Source organism: Palaemon carinicauda, chromosome 11 (assembly GCF_036898095.1).
Source record: "Palaemon carinicauda isolate YSFRI2023 chromosome 11, ASM3689809v2, whole genome shotgun sequence".
Taxonomy (NCBI): Eukaryota; Metazoa; Arthropoda; class Malacostraca; order Decapoda; family Palaemonidae; genus Palaemon; species Palaemon carinicauda.
The window spans coordinates 100906571-100924070 of NC_090735.1; positions in this window are offsets into that span (position 1 = coordinate 100906571).

Sequence of the window (17500 nt, forward strand, 5' to 3'; positions counted from 1 at the left end):
ACCCAGCTTTCACTGGGTCCTCCTGGGACTTAGAACCACTCCTAAAGACGCATCCTGGATGTCTCGGCAGCTGAAATGGTGTATGGCTTGTTTTGGTCGTCTCTGCAAACTATTTTTCATCTGCAACCTCTTCCGGCAATCACCAGCGCCTACCTAACTATGGGAAAATCTACTCCATGCTGCCAGACTTACAAGCCCTCAGCTAAGCAGCACATGACAACAGATCTGCACCCGGCAACGTACATTTTTCTATGCAACGACACCAGCAAGGCACCATTAACGCATCCTTACACAGGCTCTTTCCTCTTGATCCATCTTACGCCAAAAGCATTCCTACTCAACAAGCGAAGCAAAGAAAACTGGGTCACTATTGATTGCCTAAAACCTGCATATCTCCTGCCAGATGACCTGCCTATAGTACGCCTTTCAAGGGCATGGCACCTTATTTCACATGTATGTCATTTTTAGGTAGGAGGCATGTACCGTACCTGTTCCACACTCGTATTTTTTTTTTCTATTGTATATCGAGCTCTCACTTTTCTATCAACAGAACTGGTTTGAGCCTTTCTCTCTTATGGCATTGATCTGTTTGAGTTTTTTTTTTTTTTTTGCCCATCTTACACTGAAATTGTTGTATAAAAACCTTGCTGTCTGTTGCAATAAAGTTACTTGCCTTTATGGCTTCTCATAGTTATCTCCTAACTGGCGATACACACAGTAGAGTATCCTTTCTAACTTATCCAAGGGCGCATTATTCTATACATTCCATCAAAAGATATCTCTGTTCTTCCCAACATATCCTAGATCACAATGATCTATTCAATTAATCTTAGAGTTCCGCTTCACACATAATCCTCAATTGGGCACCGTGACCCTAGACGAGGACCTCCCTATGGATAACCCCATTATTCACCACCAGTCTCTAAATGATAAAATGTTGTATCAAATATCATTTACTTTTCTTTTACTTAGCTATTAGCCACAGCCACTTCATTGATAATTTTATTTGCAACTGTTCTTCAAATTCTAAAATGTCTCACTATCGTATATCCTAAAAAAAGTATGAAAAATAACGTGATTGATATAAAATTCAAGATTTTTTTATTTTGTTTATTACAAACTTAACATATTTTCCTTTTGATGCACCAGCTTTATGATCCAAAAAAAGAACAGATTGTGAAACACAAACGATATATTAATAAATCAAGGAATTATTCCGAGTCCCGAAGCAGAATTAGTAATGCTACAGGAACAATAGTACTATTAATGATTATGAGATTCATATCAATGAGAATATGGCTGGTTAACTTGTTTTCTTATATCAAAAACTATGTATATATCTCACCATATATGTACTTAAAACCCCTAAGGCTTAACCATAGCAACAATCGAAGAACGAGCTCACAAAAATGTCAGGTAAAAGAAAAATAATGATCTGAACATCCATATCACTTTACCGCCGCTCTCTCTCTCTCTCTCTCTCTCTCTCTCTCTCTCTCTCTCTCGTTGGGGCGGAACGCAGTGAATTTGAAATTATACTCGTCGGGATATATTGCATCCATCTGACGTCGATTAGCGAGGCTGTCGACAAATAATTGTTACCTCGACTTGATAACTGTCCAGTTTCTCGTTGAGGAAAGTGATTATGATAGAGAGATAGGTTCACTTACGTTTAGTAATTATTTTCTAAATGATTCAATCACACCCTTTATGTGTAGCTGGTCATCGAAATATTCATTATATTTATCAAAAAGATAATTATTCACATTGCTCCATTCATAAAATAACTCATTATAGTAGATCATTGAAAAATTCCAATTCAAATTGCAGAGAAAATAATCAATGGATAATTATCATTTTCTCTCATAAGTCTGATCAAAACAAATTAATCAGAGAGAGAGAGAGAGAGAGAGAGAGAGAGAGAGAGAGAGAGAGAGAGAGAGAGAGAGAGAGAGAGAGAGAATAATTTTAATTTATTGTAAATCAGAAATTAGCTAACCTTAAACTAGGATTTTTTTTATGTTTGACTGTTCTTGAATTACTTATCAATTTTTAATCACTGTGGGCAATGGTTAAGCATGCCTATATACATTGTCATTTTATTTTAAGACTTCGCTAATTCACGAAGAGAGAGAGAGAGAGAGAGAGAGAGAGAGAGAGAGAGAGAGAGAGAGAGAGAGAGAGAGAGAGAGAGAGCATATGAACTGCTAATAATATTACTTCACTACTTAATCGTTGAGGAATTTTAGAATTATATAAATAATTGTGTGATAACCATAAAAAAATTATCATATAATATTTATCATGTAATATTTGTTTTTTCTATGGTTTGAAAATAAGTTTTGTTGAGTCTCTTTGCGAGTTTAAAAATTACATATATAAAGTAAATTAATTAGATAATCCATTCTCTTGCTTTATTTCATCCCTTTATTATTGACATGAATTCTTGGTTCATAATTTTTTGTTGAACCTTTATTGCCGTAAAATAAATATTGCGTCCCTCGGGAATTTTATTTATCACCGTTTTATTTTATTTTTATATGTATTGATAGGAAAAATAGAAAAAAGAAACTTTAGTGATTCTAGAACGTAACATGGTATACTTACAAAGATCTTATATTAAAGAAGGAATAGGAACTTCATAATGATTAATTAAGTAAGCAGGTGAAAACGAAAAGTTTTATACCTGGTTCTATGTTACATAACCATTAATGTAATTTGTATATTGATGATATGAATGTTGTATATACAGTAGATAACATCCATAAAACTAGAATGATACAGTATAATAAATATAAAATAAAAAAAAAAGACAAGTAAATCACACAAGCAATCGCTCAGGGAGAAATCGACATGACGTTAAACATGCAGCATGAAACCTAATTATGCACCCTGGATAAGACGAGTTCCTTCTTGGGACGACAAGACGATAAGATTCCCCCCATTTCCTGTCTAATTCCTGAAGCCTTCGGGATTCGCTGAAAAGTCCCACATCCACATTAGTAAAAGATATATCAAATTCGGTTCCCCGAAACCTCATTAACTAATTAACAGAGAAATTGATGGATGTGTGCGCTGGGCATCTGGCCGCCAGTTCATTCCAGCCGATAATTGGGTTAATGTGAAACATGGAGAGTTTGATAGAGAAGTCATTAGAGCGATCGGTTATAAATGGAGTGATTACACGATCGTTTTGAAAATCTCACATGGCTTGTAAGAGCTCGGGAAATCGAAAAGAGAAGAGATAAATGGGTTGATAATAATATTCGTAAAGTAATTACTTGAATATAAAAATTTCAGATGATGTAAGGCATTTTGTGATAAAATCTTGGCAAAATGAAAGCTATGAATATTATTAATTTATCTGTATTTCGCGTTTGTCATCTCTTTCGTCTCCATCGCATTTACCTGTCTTGCATTTTGTCATCCGTCCATTATATAGACTTCATTGTAATTGTAATAATAATTCATTGTATACAGTCAGGTAAACAAACCGAAGCTTATCATGAGAATATTTAATTCGCGGCTGAGGCCCATACGCAACGTCTTTTATTTTATTATTAATATTAATATTATTTATTACACTAGCGGATCCAGATGGGAGTGGGGTCACGCATGGTTGCGACCTCCTCTTTTTTAAACAAAAAAAGTTTGGCTATAAAACCTTTATTTTGTCAGCTATCTTTATTTTCAGGTTTACAAATTTCAAATAGACAAATTCTCAGTTTCTGCTTACGATTCATAGACGCAACCGGTTCGAATGTCGATATAAAAGAGGGCTTTAGACACTTTTCACACCCAAAGCGCGCGGCCGGGGAGAAAATTGCGGAGGCCATCTTGAAAAGTTTGAAAGAAATTGGACTTCACCCAAAGGAGCTAAGAGGGCAAGCTTGTGAAGGTGCCAGCGCTATGTCCTCTGCAAGGAAAGGTGCTCAGCCAGATATTGGAGAGGAAAGTCGACCGGCTTTATTGACCCATTGTAGGTCTCATATATCAAACTTGTCAATTGCCTCTGCATGCAAAATTCAAATGATCAAAGACTTGGTGGTCAATATAGATTTTGAGCTTTTCTTTTTTGACAATTCTTCCAAACGACAGCGTTTTCTTGAACGTGATGATTGAAGATTACTCGCCCGAAAGGAATAAAACGTGAGTGGAAGGTTTGTGTAAAACTCGATGTGTTGAAAGGCGCACTTGTTTTGACACATTAAGGTTTTTAAATTTAGCAAGAGACGGACTGATTGCATGTAGCTTACGTGAACTGTTTGAAATATATTAAAATTTGTATTTAGCAATTATATATGCCACCCGATGAGTTACAATGGATACCTCTCAAGTAACGGCGCATTTTTCCACTGTCTTCACATATACCGCATAGTCTGACCTATTCTTTCCACACTGTCCTCATACACTTTACAACACTAAGAGTACCAGCAGAATTCATCTTTGCTCAAAGGGTTAACTGCACTATAATTGCTCAGTGGTTACTTTCCTTTTGTTAAAGGTAGATAAGATTTAGCTCTGACAAGAAGCTCTTTTAGAAGGTCACTCCAAAATCAACCCATTGTTCTCTAGTCGTGGGTAGTGCCATAGCTTCTGTACCATGGTCTTCCGCTGTTTTGGGTTAGAGTTCTCTTGCTTGAGGGTACACTCGGGCTCACTATTCTATCTTATTTTCTTCCTTTGATTTTTATGAAGTCTCTATATTTCATATATGAAAGATCTAATTGAATGATGTTACTGTTCTTAAAACATATCATTTTATTTATTTATTTCCTTATTTTGCTTTTCCCACTGAGCTACAGTATTTTCCCTGTTGGAGCCCTTGAGCTTTTCCAACTAGTGTTGTAGTTTAGTTTGTAATAATAATAATAATAATAATAATAATAATAATAATAATAATAATAATAATAATAATAATAATAATAATAATAATAATAATACAGTGTCCATTTTTTTGGTAGTATATAGATGCATTCTAAGATAAATGAAAAGATTCTTAATGATTGTTCACCAAAGATGTAATAAGTGTGGTCGTGAAATAATATCTCATATTCAAACGCTCGAGTTTAGCTAAAAGAAACCGGTCTTAATTAGAGCTATGCGTTTTATTAACGGACAAGCTCAAAGTCTTTCATAGGGGTAAGAAAGGTTTGTTGGTTAAGGGTATAAAAGGGTTTTTTTTATGGTTAAAAGTGGGCGGTAGACTGTAGTGACTATATGTGACTAATGTCAGGATAAAAACTAAAATAAATACCATGACAAAATAATTATCCTGCTTCCTTGTTGATTTATTCAAAAGTTTTATATGAGAAAAGCGGTATTATAATTTTTCATATTTTCACACCATTTTCACCACATGATATTCAATTATAAGATGAAAATAGTTTATAAAGCATAAAAAATAGCTTAGAATAGCGTCAGCTTTCGTGGGGCTTACAGCTGCCCCTCAGCTCCTTTGGTCATATTTTCCTACTACTCCTTTTTGAAATTGCTAAATCCGCGCTTCTAGTATATCAGTGGTTTCGGCTAATAATGCATTTATTATCTCACGCATAATAGATATTTATTCGTATTAGAACTGTGAACATTCATTTATATCCAAACATTTTTAATAGCAAGAATTTTATTGAAATTGTGTAAATGAACCTGTGTGAATGTGACCCAATGTTGTAGCCATCTAGAGAGGGAAAAATTATTCAGGCTTTCATAAGAAAGAAGATCAGTGAATCTTACATTTGACTGAACAAGTGGATGGTAAAACCTGTTTGAAATAACTGAATTTCATAAGAAAGAAGATCAGTGAATCTTACATTTGACTGAACAAGTGGATGGTAAAACCTGTTTGAAATAACCGAATTTCATAAGAAAGAAGATCAGTGAATCTTACATTTGACTGAACAAGTGGATGGTAAAACCTGTTTGAAATGACCGAATTTCATAAGAAAGAAGATCAGTGAATCTTACATTTGACTGAACAAGTGGATGGTAAAACCTGTTTGAAATAACCGAATTTCATAAGAAAAAAGATCAGTGAATCTTACATTTGACTGAACAAGTGGATGGTAAAACCTGTTTGAAATAACCGAATTTCATAAGAAAAAAGATCAGTGAATCTTACATTTGACTGAACAAGTGGATGGTAAAACCTGTTTGAAATAACCGAATTTCATAAGAAAGAAGATCAGTGAATCTTACATTTGACTGAACAAGTGGATGGTAAAACCTGTTTGAAATAACCGAATTTCATAAGAAAGAAGATCAGTGAATCTTACATTTGACTGAACAAGTGGATGGTAAAACCTGTTTGAAATAACCGAATTTCATAAGAAAGAAGATCAGTGAATCTTACATTTGACTGAACAAGTGGATGGTAAAACCTGTTTGAAATAACCGAATTTCATAAGAAAGAAGATCAGTGAATCTTACATTTGACTGAACAAGTGGATGGTAAAACCTGTTTGAAATAACCGAATTTCATAAGAAAGAAGATCAGTGAATCTTACATTTGACTGAACAAGTGGATGGTAAAACCTGTTTGAAATAACCGAATTTCATAAGAAAGAAGATCAGTGAATCTTACATTTGACTGAACAAGTGGATGGTAAAACCTGTTTGAAATAACCGAATTTCATAAGAAAGAAGATCAGTGAATCTTACATTTGACTGAACAAGTGGATGGTAAAACCTGTTTGAAATAACCGAATTTCATAAGAAAGAAGATCAGTGAATCTTACATTTGACTGAACAAGTGGATGGTAAAACCTGTTTGAAATAACCGAATTTCATAAGAAAGAAGATCAGTGAATCTTACATTTGACTGAACAAGTGGATGGTAAAACCTGTTTGAAATAACCGAATTTCATAAGAAAGAAGATCAGTGAATCTTACATTTGACTGAACAAGTGGATGGTAAAACCTGTTTGAAATAACCGAATTTCATAAGAAAGAAGATCAGTGAATCTTACATTTGACTGAACAAGTGGATGGTAAAACCTGTTTGAAATAACCGAATTTCATAAGAAAGAAGATCAGTGAATCTTACATTTGACTGAACAAGTGGATGGTAAAACCTGTTTGAAATAACCGAATTTCATAAGAAAGAAGATCAGTGAATCTTACATTTGACTGAACAAGTGGATGGTAAAACCTGTTTGAAATAACCGAATTTCATAAGAAAGAAGATCAGTGAATCTTACATTTGACTGAACAAGTGGATGGTAAAACCTGTTTGAAATAACCGAATTTCATAAGAAAGAAGATCAGTGAATCTTACATTTGACTGAACAAGTGGATGGTAAAACCTGTTTGAAATAACCGAATTTCATAAGAAAGAAGATCAGTGAATCTTACATTTGACTGAACAAGTGGATGGTAAAACCTGTTTGAAATAACCGAATTTCATAAGAAAGAAGATCAGTGAATCTTACATTTGACTGAAGAAGTGGATGGTAAAACCTGTTTGAAATAACTGAATCACAATGAAAAGAGAGGTTTGAAACGGCGTTCATTGTTTTAATCGTTGCATAAATACTTAGGACGACTTCGTCTGATCATTGAAGTGTACTTCCGCTTATGGAAAATGCTCATGTAACCTCACCGCCTGATGATGCTTCAACGGTCAGAAGGTATGTTAGGAATAGCGTTATAGTTTATGGTTTAATTAAAGTCACAATGATAATATAGCTATACCTATCACACTAAATTAAATGTTTGCCGACATTACAATAGAATCTAGTCATATCTTGAAAGCAAAAGTAGAGGATTTACAAGATGACGCGAGACGGTACCTTGATCAGAATTACTGCAGCTACTATACATCAAGACTTAGCGGTGTAAATATGTGGTGGCGCTATTCAAAAGATACGGGGAGCATGATTTGCACGAATTCGGCTTTAATATAGAACACCACGATACGCAAGATGCAAGTTATTGTTGTAGTTTATATACGAGAATGAAATCTGTCAATAAACCAGAAATATGGTCGTTGCAGAACGAATATTAGTACTGTAGCAATATGAAAAGCAATTTGGTTTTAGTATTATTGCTGACATCTAATACTTTAACTTACAAGTTGTTCTTTTACGCTTATAAAAGTTTCACAATCATATGTATTTTCAATGTGACGTAATGATAGAAATTACTTGAAGACTTTTGTAGTTCACTTTTGCGCTTTATACTTAAGACTTCGTTAATCCCAAAGAAGAGGAAATATTGAGCTTATAACTTTGTAACTCTAATTTCGTTAGTAAACACCATTTTATTTGACCAAGTTTTTTTTTTTCTTTTTTTTTCATTATCCTGTAGTCCCCAAGTTTGGTTAACTTCTGAATTTTCTGCCTTTTATGAAAACAGCGTTCAATTTTGTTGTTAACATTTCCATTGTGACCAAAAATTATCTACAGTTGTTTTTGGAATGCAGTAGAAAAGAAACTTTTGTGTTATATGATTTATTTTTTCATTTGTCATCGCTATAGACATATGATAAAATTTCCTTATAATAGGCGGTGTATTGGCTATAATAACGTTGCAGGTTTATATGTAGAATGCATAAATAAGAAAAATAATTCTTTCTTTTTAATTTGGTCCTTTTATCTGGAAACATTAATAGCTTTAATGCAACAGATGTATATGTGGTTTGCAAGACGAAATAAGTGAAAAATATTTTGTATATAATTAAAATCAAATCTCTCTCTCTCTCTCTCTCTCTCTCTCTCTCTCTCTCTCTCTCTCTCTGTGCACATAATCCTTCCGCCTGGAGTCTCTTTCCCCGCTTGAGCTTAAAGGACTCCTGTTTGGGATCGCAGGAGATATCGGATCTTACCATGTAAGAGGCAAATCCAGGATGCAAGCAAGTCCAACGCGGATCGAAGGATACACAAGAAATTCTCCTCCAGGTCCATTACGTGATACGAGTTTTCCCTGGAAAGATATGTGTCATGACATAAGCCTATTTTTTTTTCTCTTTTCCTTTTTGCGATTGAATGATGGAAGAGGTTTTCAAGAATCCCTTTACAACAGCAGGGACCATTTGAGTAGGGTAAATAGCACGTTTTGGATCCATAAGGACCAGTTCAAACCAGAATCGATCCATATGGGCCCGTTCAAACCGATCCATAAGGGTGCCCCCCCCCACCCCCAACGTAACTCCACACCCCTCCCTTAACCTCATTGGCCTGGGAATCGAACCCAGATCCAGGAAGCCCGCATGACAGTGACAATACCAGCTAAATGGTTCGATCCCCTGGCCGGCCAGATTATACAAGAAAACTATTATTCTAATATTCTTCCACAATGCAAATGTAAATAGTATACAAATCACCATTAACGGAAGTACCATTTATAATATAAATGCATCATTCCCGGAAAAAGTTATGCAGGCATATTATGAAGCATAGACCATGAGAATATCATATCCCTGCATAGTTTTACGAAGAGGAGAACCATTGTTTAAATTTAATTTCGTACATGAGGATATGACAGAAGCTCTACTAGTAAGAAAGGTCTGCCAGTACGTGAATCATTTAAAAATTTAGTACAGCAGTAACAACACCATGTCATGCTACTACGGGTATTTTATCGATTGATGCGGACAGAATTATTTATGGTGATGTGAGGGCTTAGGACTGATAGATGCAAGAGAGCAGGATAGAGCTCTAAGAAGGAGGGTGGACAAATTAGGGAAATGCCTAGGCATATTTTCTCCTGATCATGTGAGAGGTATAACCTTTGGGTCATACAGCGGGGAGGCTATCACCATCGCAAATACGTTGGAAACCTCTTCAAACATTAATAGCTTGGGAGACTGGGTGCGCTTTTATGTAGCTAAGTCACCTGAAAATTATATCATATTTTTATAGATAGGCTTTTACCCCGGATATATACAGTAAGCACTTCCCTGCTTTTTTCAAGAGGAATAAATCCTTTGAATTGTTCAAATTCATGACACCGATACAACCAGATTCATCGTAAAAGTGCGAGCATTATGTTTATTCTTCATACATTCGGTTAGTCATTATGGGGTATAGATACGTTACAGAAAGTAAAGACCATGTTTTTCCACCAGTATTTTAAGGCTGAATGATGGACCAGGAGATACTACTCTGATTGGAAAGGGGGAGAAAAAAGAGCGATTACATATAAAGAATGCATCAGAATAAGGGATGATTATTGACATTTCTAAGTTTAATAGTTTTAATAGGGTATGTCCCTGGTTGGCGCAAGTTCATTTATATCCATGACAGGTGAGTTAATCTTTATTTGTTTTTCTTATTCATTTATTAATTAGGGACGTGAATTATTCATAGGATTAATTCATACCTTAGTTGAGCTGTCGTCAGGAGTTTCATATGTTAACTGTTTCATTCTTTAGCATCGTAGGAGAATTCTGAACCCACACATCGGTTAATTTCTATTTGATTACGATTAATTATATGTATATTTATATAAATATGTATTAATTATAAGAAGGATAAATGAGAAATACATGCATATAAAAAAGATTAGTCTGTTTGTATATCACATAAAATAAAATACTACGAAAAGATTCCATTTCTGATTTTATTAACCATAGAGTTCATCTATTATGAGATAAATTACTAGGGCGAGGCTTCTTATCATAATGAAGGGAAAGATGACACATAGACGTTCAGTCATGCGGAACAGGCACTGTGCTTCTGCCTCTGTTTATTCAGGTGTGACAGTATCATAGACAGAGGACTTGACAGGTGAAAGTAGATAAGTTTAAATCTCTTCATGTATATTTGAAATCCTCACAGTGGATGCGCTTTTATGTTTAATAATAATAATAATAATAATAATAATAATAATAATAATAATAATAATAATAATAATAATAATAATAATAATAATAATAATCCAGGAGTGTTGTAAAGTTAGAATAATTTCGATACTGACTAGACATTCATACATCTGTTTATTCAGTTGTTATCGTATCAAATATCGTGGCTTATCATCATCACGAGAAAGATGACACATCGTCACAAGGAGAGTCATTCCCAAATCTGTTTATTCAGGTGTTATCGTATCAAAGAAAGATAATAGGATAAATGAATAAATTTACCAATACTCCTAACAATAATAATAATAATAATAATAATAATAATAATAATAATGATAATAATAATAATGATAATAATAATATTAAATATTGTAATAATATTATTAACAATAATTTCAAAACATAACGATAAATTTAATAATTTCCATAATTACTATTTAAGTTTAAATGATGGACTCGTATTATTATTATTATTATTGTTATTATTATTATTATTATTACTGAACTGGGTTGTTCAACAATAGACATTAGTCATAACAGTTGTTTATTGTTAACAACAAGTTTCAACCTGAAATATATATTCCAGTTTATACAAAATAATATAATGCCACCAGCTAAGCAAACCTTGAATTCCCCCGATTTAATCAATAATATTAATAATGAGTATTGTAAGAAACAATAATTTCAAAATATAACGATAACTTTAATAATTCCCATAACTATTTAAGGTTAAATGATAGACTCGTAGTTAGGTATTATTTCACTCACTTGATGGGTTAGCTTAGGTTAGGTTATGTTAGGTTAAGCGTAAGATTGAATGGTTAGGTTAGGCTAGGTTAGGTTGGGTTAGGTTAGGTTAGAGAGAGAGAGAGAGAGAGAGAGAGAGAGAGAGAGAGAGAGAGAGAGAGAGAGAGAGATACGTTAGGGGTAGCCAATGAGGTTGAGAGAGGGATGGAGTTAGGTTAGGGGTAGCTATTGAGGTTAAGGGAGGGACTGGAGTTTGGTTAGGGGGCGGGGGCCACCCTTATGGATCGGTTTGAACTAGTCCTTTTGGATCGATTCTGGTTTGAACTGGTCGTTATGGATCCAAAACGTGCTATTTACCCTACTCATTTGGAGGTGGGAATTCTTGCAACAGGGTTTTGCTTGAATGCACAGTTGTTTGCTTGTTGCGGCTGTTGCTTTATCACTTGAATTGTTGGTAGGATATGATGTTTCTTCGGTGTTTGTTTTGCTGTTTTTATGTTACTTCCTAACTAATGTTACTCGACTTCTCTGTTCTTCAAACATTTTAGTTTACTATCATTTTTGTTTGTTTGCAAATAGTTTGCATGTTCAACAGTCTAAATTATTATGTTTTCTTGTTTTATACTTTAGACTGGTCTAGATTTTCACAACGGATCTTATTTAGTGTTACAGTATTGTCCTATGTTGGTTCGGTACCATGCAAAGAATTTTAAATCAATTTGTATCACGTATTAAACTTATTTCATAGCCTACAGGTCGTGGGAATAAGATCCATATTCTATTCAATGTTGAAAAAGACTTATTGTCTAATAATAGCTTAGTGCAATTACAAAATCATTGTAAATATATTTTAGATTACCTTCTATTTCATGCTAGTTCATTGCCATTAGATGAATATTGAATCAAATTGTGAATGAATTTCATAGTCTGTTGAATGATAAGAGGGATGGTTGTACAATTACAGTCTGCTAAAACTGTACAATTACTTTAGATATAAGTCATATAGAAATTGGGGTAGTAGGCATTCATGTAAAATATATTTTTGAAAAATGTACGTGGAAATAAACAAATGCACATGTTAAAGTAAATGAGTTTCATGACTGACTAAAGTATTACAACACAGACATCCTTTACTAAAGACTTTATATGGGCTTCCTTTTGTTATTAAAAGCATATAAGTAATGATAATCACATTGCCGAAATAGAGATGTGAAGATATAAATGAAAAAGGTATTTTAAAAATAAAATATGTTCAATTTGAAGAATATATCTTTTAAATTTCTATGATGAATATCCAGGTTAGGAAAGATGAGCGAGGATTTAGAAATAAATGATTCACTTTTATAGCTCTTTCATGTCCATGAATCCTGATTAAAAGTAATTTTCTCAAAGGGAAACTATAACTGGTAATATCTCTGTTTTGATAACAAGCATTGTGTCTCTATAGTAAGAGAATGCAAAGAAAATCAGAAGAATATCAGATACAATAAGTACCCCATGTTTCTTACTTTTTTATAGTCTCAATAAGTTCACATTACCTGGTAAATTCTATTTTCATTTTATCAAAAATCAGGAAGAAAACAGCCACGTTTTCGGAAGATTTTGGGATGATGCTAAGCTACAACCCTAGCTGGAAAAACAGGGTGCGATAGGCCCGAAAACTCCAACAGGGAAATTAGACCAGTGAGGAAAGGAAATAAGGAAACTACAAGAGGATGACCTACCAATAAGAAAAAAATATTCTAAGAACAGCAACAACACCAACATAAATCTTTTATATATAAACTATAAAAACTTGAAAAAAAGAGGAAGAGAAATGAGATAGAATAGTGTGCCCCAGTGTATCCTCGAGCAAGAAAACTCCACCCAAAAAAAAATGAAAGACCATGGTAAAGAGGCTGTGGCACTATCTAAGACCAAAGAACAATGGTTTAATTTTAGAGTGTCCTTCTAGATGAGCTGCTTAACATAGCTCAAAAATTTCTTCCACCTTTACCAAAAGGAAAGTAGCAACTGAAAAATTACATTGCAGTAGTTAATACCTTGAGCGAGGAAGAATTGTTAGGTAATCTCAATGTCGTCAGGTGTATGAGGACAGAGGAGAATATGTAAATAGGCCAGACTATTCGATGTATGTGTAAGCAAACGAAAAATGAGCCGTCACTAAAGAGAAAGGATCCAATGTCGTATTCTGTGGCCAGTCAAAGGATCTAGTAACTCTCCAGCGGTAGTATCTCAACCTGTGGCTGGTGCCCTGGCCAACCTAAAATGGTCTCCCCCTCCCTGCTCTGACCAACCACAATCAACTAAGTTACTAAGTACTGTATTTCTATTCCACTGTTTAGGTCAACAGCGGCACAATGGATTTAATGAAACGTCCTAATATGAAAATAGAAATCCTCCACGAATCCACTACCAGGCATACTAGCGAGCTGTTTATCATGATCATTACAACGCACACTAATGGCTTGCAAGTCGAATTTGTTTACGATAGTGACACCCATATGCACGCTCCAATGTCATTTTATCCTTTCAATGAATCTCCTCACATGAAACACAAACATTTATGGATGAAGAAAACACGAATGAGCGTGTCAAGACCTCATCGGCGAATCGGTAAGAATGACAATACCACAACTCATAAGAAACTCATAAACAAAGATGTTATTCCTAACGCCCTCTACCTTGTCAAGGAGCTATTGCCTCCCGTCTTAACGGACGCCCTTTTACCTGTCTGCCAAAGGTCGTCTTACAAACACGTACCTATAAAGTACATTCGTGCGTGTTTGTAACGAAATCCCGAATACATTCAGTAAGCTTAGCTTTCCCCGTAATCTCGGGTAGCCGTCATCGCAACGGTGGGCCAGTTTGACTTACGAGCCTATAACAGGGCTATATCCGTGAGAACGTTTCCTCCCTCCCTGGAGCATACCAACGTCTATGGGCACTAAATCTAGATAAACCTATTCTTTGCGAGGCAGGCTCTAGTAAATGAGCTTATAATGAAATATGAAGGTTATGGTAGCAAAACAGTTTAGGGTATCAACTACATCAAAGATTAAATTTAATTAAAGCCAAATATTTATGTTGATTTAATATGGCATGATTGGAGATAATATCAGCACTGGATATACGACATAGGCAACAGCAGTACCGCTAGTGGTGATGATTATCATATTCTTAATAAAATCGTTCAATTATTAATGATGGCTTGCGAGACAAATCAGTGCTTACGTAACTTTCCCATATTATCATAATTCTTTGACCATCTCATTTTGCAGAAATTTATTCTCTCTCTCTCTCTCTCTCTCTCTCTCTCTCTCTCTCTCTCTCTCTCTCTCTCTCTCTCTCTCTCTCTCTCTCTCTCTCTCCACACACACAAATGCATTGTTTCATAGAAATTAACCATTAATCCAGGAAAAGAATTATGATAATTGAAAATGTGTCATAGTGCGCTCATGAAATCAAATATTATGAATAACATTTATTATCCGTAGTCATAATTCATTAACTCAAATTAATGCAGTATAATCCATCAATAATTGATTATAGACGTCATATATTGCCTGGATTGTGTGGATAAAACATTTAAATTGACGATAGTTTTGTCACTAACACGCCTGACTTTCATATGATATTTGAATGTTTGAAAGTCACGGATATTAGTGACAGAACTAACATATATAACCTCGTTTTTCACTTATCAATTGCTAGCCAAGGTGGAATCAACTAATATTTCGCTTGATACCTTAATAGTTATGTCTCCCATCTAGCTTTGTTTAGACTCTGAGGCATACATAGGGTCGATTATTTCACGGGAGAAAATCGGTTATTGAGTAGTTAATCCCAAGGCTAAATTTTTTAAATATCATACCAAATTTTTGGCTTAGTATATGGATACAGGCATTACTATAGAAAAGATAGAGCGAGTGCAAGGTGAAAATACTTCATAGAAATCTTGCATTAATTTTCAGTGAGGTGGTATCTTGAAAAATTGGTGCTGATATAAATTGACATTGAAAACTAACTTCACTTATAAAACGGCAAGAAGTTCTACTCGTGCAAAACATCAACCCTTTACGCAGCGCGTAGTAAATTGCTAGAAGGCACTAGCGTTTTGTTTAGTTGAATCAGTTATTTGGTCTTTTTAAACGTAATTCAACTATCTTTAGTAATGTACGTCCAGAGAAGTATCATCTTCATTTAGATGTCCGATAGGAAAAATTGTGTATTTAATTGTTGGTGAAAGTCACATTCAGTTAAATATTTCTTTATGATTTTCAAGATTCATCTAAGATGACGTTATTTAGCTGAATACTAGAGAGGAGAAAATACTCAAAATGTAATATGAAAGAATTAAAACATTTCTACAGGATAAAATTGATCACTAAAAATCTGAAGTGACTTTATCAATATGTCAATTTTTGTGTAATTGAAGAAGAAACATACCAGATGTGTTGCCAGAAAGTAAATTTTAAATCAAGAATCGCTACTAGAATTTTAAAAGTTGTATCTAGTTAAGGAGGTATTGTCTTTGCAAAGATCTAGATGTTAAGAAGCCACTTTCTTTAATATGCTTATACTCATGCTTTCAGTTTTGTGATACTTCTGACTCTTCCCCAATAATTTGCAACATACATTGATTTTAGCTACATCTATGTTAAGGGATTCAGTAACCGCAGGACTATATTCAGGAGATAGAGTTGATACAAAGACGGTAGCATTATCTGCATAAGCCACGAGCTTCTTTTCTGGGATAAACCACAAATCATGCGTATACCCGTATATATGAAAAGTAATATGTCGAGAACACTTCTTGATGGTCATCAAATATCATATTACAATAGTCACTAGGGTATCAATCAACAACTTGTCTTTGAAATCTATGACTGAAAATACCATAGGGATGCTGTAAAAGACTCCTACTCTCATCCGTCCAAGTCTAAAAACAACGACCTTATGATTAACATGGTCAAAGGTATCACTAAAATCGAGGCCATCATTTGAAATTCCAGACCACAATCAAGGAATATCTGTAGAGCAATGGAAATGCTAAAGACATCACGTGCTTGAAGGCCTTTGGGGTAGCCAAACTATATGCTAGGGTGCAGAATATCAAGTTAATCTTGTCTATTTAGACGTTATGCCCCAAAACGTTTATAAACTTCTGATGACATGGGAGTTTTGGAAATTGGTCGGTAATCAATTGAGTGTTGGTCTCTCGGGCAAGGCCCTTGTAAAAATTAGCAAAAAAGAAATAGTCATGTAATATCTTCCCCAATTACCGTTTGATATTTTTAGAATATGTATACATTTTGTTGTTTAAGGAACAGATATTACGAAAATGTGGAATGTTTGGTCTGAAGTAAAATTTGCATGGGTATGAGGCATAGAAAAATACATCTATGAGAGGATCCGTGGTTTACTTGGGTCCTAAGTGATTCGAAAAGTAATGTAAGGTCTTGTTCCAGTACTAGGCAAGACAAGAAAAATGTTGAGCGTGTAATGCCCTGTATGTATGCAAGAAGTTTTGTCTAATTATTGTAAAAAGTAGATTAGCAATAAAATAACAAGAAATTGTGAGTGACTGCCATTCAAAAGATTGAATATGAAAAATAACATTGAATTTATGCATGGGGGAAAAGATGACTTTACAAGGATCAGAGCAAAGCGTGGCTTGATTTTTATGGTACAAAATATTAGCAGATTTGAAACTTAAGCATTTTGCGGACGAAATCAATACTGTGGTAGGAATAATGCTGAGCTTTACAAATTCAAAGGTTACCTATCAACCTACAATTGGATATCCTCCACTAGAATATCATGGGATAATTCATTAAGTAGATTGAGATTTTTTAAAGTCTTAGTGAGACAGTTAATGTAGTTAGAACTGTTAGTGAGGAGGTAACAACAGAGGGAACAGTTTTGAAACTAGATTTTCTTGTACAGCAG